We start from the raw sequence: 2,664 nt of genomic DNA, 5'->3' as shown, positions 1-2,664 counted from the left end.
TATAAAATGTTGAATGGAAATATAATTTGCTGTGTAAATTTTCACCTAAAACACAATATTAAGGAAGGAAAAACTATATAAATAACTACTTGTCATTTAGAATAAAATTTCTAGTAAAGCAGCATATACAAATTCAAAATATCTCAAACAGTACCAGTTATTTAAGCAGATGGCATACCATGGACAACTGTGCTAGATAATTTTTAAATGATCTAGTGATAGAAATAAAGGATATTGAAAAAGCATGTTTAAAATGTTGCATACAGGGGAAAAAAGAGGAGCTGATACCAAGGGCTCAAGTAGAAAGAAAATGTTTTAGAAATGATGATGGCAACATATATACGAGTGTGCTTGGTACAATTGAATTATGGATTGTTATAAGATCTGTAAGAAAAAAAAAAATAAAAAGATCTGTAAGAGCCCCCAATAAAATGATTACTTTTTCAAAAGTTAGATACAATGTATTTCATAAAATGAAATATGAAAAGGAAAGTATTTTAAAAGTGATACATATGTGTATATAAATTATATACATGTGTAAATATGCATGTGTAGCAAAAATATTCAACAGGACAAGTTTAAAAATTCTGATTCCAATCTAGTAACTTAATGATTTTAGGCATGCTACTTAATGAAGTTCACTGAGCCCCTTTAAAATAGAGATAGATATTAATCATACCTTATTGGTTTGTCATGAGAAACGAGAATATATTAAGGGATCAGAGGATAAAAATGCATATATAGGCTGATTGCCTGACACATTAAGAATATAATAAATATTCATTCATTTTTCTCTGCCCTACCACCCTTAATCCTAATCCCACTGCAGAGCATATAAAACAAATTAAGTCTATATATTTTTTTCACCTTTATGATAGCCTTTCATTTACCAACTCTTTCTCACGGCAAATATGCTCAATCCCTAGGGAACATGGAGTCAAGATCTCCATTGCCATTTTCTTTCAGGTTCAACCTTAATTGTCCTCCTGTCTGTCAATAAAACAAGATAACCACAAAAAATGAACACGGGGCACCCCCTCACTGGCCTCGCATCCTGGCTCGCTGAGTTTCCGCCCTGTGCCTCCCTGCCAAGGCTCCCACAGACCTCACCAAATCGCCGTCTCGAATGAAACATGCTATGGAAACGATGATGTTCACGTTAGTTGGCGACAAATCTGTTGGGGACAAATGCTACTTAACAAACGAAAACCTGAGGGTTTCATGAAAAGGAGTTCCCTGGATTTTTGGAAGACAAAAGAAGACCCACTGGCCATGGACAAAATAATGAAGGACTTGAAGCCCTGTCGAGACGGCAAAGTGGACTTCCTGAGCTTCTTTTCACTAATCGCAGGACGTGCCATCGCCTGCGATCACTATTTTGTAGTACACATGAAGCAGAAGGGAAAGAAGTAATAGTAAACAGAATTGAAGAGTCACTCCCACCCTAACAAGAGTTATTCCAAAGAACTGCTTATGGAATTTGTCTACCAGCTTCCCCCCTGTATCAAGATTTCATGAGCAGGTTGGGGTCCTTTAGAATAAGATGTACAAATAAAAACCAAGTCCCATCTGGTAAGAAAAGGAAGTCAGTTCAATGCCAGATAAACTTTTGATTTTTATATTGTTTGCATCTTCTTGCCCATAATAAATAAATTCATTTTTTTAAAAAGAAGAAAAGAACACAGTTTTACATACATTCTAACTACTACTATAAAACTTGGTAGGACCACAATCTGGACATAAAGATATGACCTGTATGTACCACAAGATAAACTTACACTGGATCCCATTCAAACAAGCTAAAAGACAAATACTTGGAGTCCTGGTGGTGCAATGGTTAATTATTCAGCAGCTACTCTAAAGGTGTGTAGTTTGAACCCACCCATTGGCTCTATGGGAGAAAAACTTAGAAACTCTTGACATGCGCGGTAACTCTGTGGGGCAGTTCTACTGTCATACAAGGTTTTTATGAGTCAGAAACTATTTGACAAGAAGAGTGAAAATTTTCCAGGATCAGTATTTGTTTCCACAAATATTCCTATTTGATTTTGTAAAACCAAGAACATGACCATTTAGGACAGACATTTTCACTTTGCTTCTGATGAGTAAGTTAAAAGGTTGCTTCAGAGAAGGGGAGAAGATAACAATTGAGAGAGAAGAGGAAGTTACATTCCTGGGTTTGGATTAAAATGGACTATTATAAAGTTCACATTACAAAGGTCGAAGGAGGAATGTGATAAGAGGGATAACAAAATTATTGATAACATGAGTATTACCTAAAGCTCACCAGAAATATTTTTATTCAACTCTTTTCTTTTTCAAATGAATGAATTTTTGAATTACTATAGCATAAGTGCATAAGAATATTAATTTACACACTGTTGGTGATAGAGAAAAATTGGCAACAACTGAAAATGTCCATCAACAGTGTTAGTTTAAATAAATCATAGTATATTTATATATTAAAGACATTAAAAGATGGCCAAATTTTACTGTTAGTTAACAACAGCAAGTTGCAAAATGGAATGTCCAACTCAAGCTTCTTTTTGTTTTAATGTTTGTAATAATAATAAATATTAGTACATGTCTAGAAAACAAGTTATAAGAACACATATACTAAACTTTATCTCAGTGAGGACAGAGATTATAAAATACTTTTTTTTT

The 2,664-nt window shown here is 34.0% G+C and overlaps 1 protein-coding gene and 1 pseudogene across 1 annotated transcript in view; one reads left to right on the top strand and one right to left on the bottom strand.

Moving 5' to 3' along the window:
* Positions 1–1,413, top strand: part of LOC115870128 — a 6,185-nt pseudogene extending 4,772 nt beyond the window's left edge.
* The window catches only part of LOC123521876 (dual specificity testis-specific protein kinase 2-like), an 83,313-nt gene that overhangs the window by 66,378 nt on the left and 14,271 nt on the right, over positions 1–2,664 (bottom strand). The gene's annotated exons all lie outside the window — the stretch shown is intronic.

Source organism: Echinops telfairi, unplaced genomic scaffold (assembly GCF_000313985.2).
Source record: "Echinops telfairi isolate 266 unplaced genomic scaffold, ASM31398v2 ScPeMD7_443;HRSCAF=831, whole genome shotgun sequence".
Classification (NCBI taxonomy): domain Eukaryota; kingdom Metazoa; phylum Chordata; class Mammalia; order Afrosoricida; family Tenrecidae; genus Echinops; species Echinops telfairi.
This window is presented reverse-complemented; position numbering and strand designations above follow the sequence as displayed.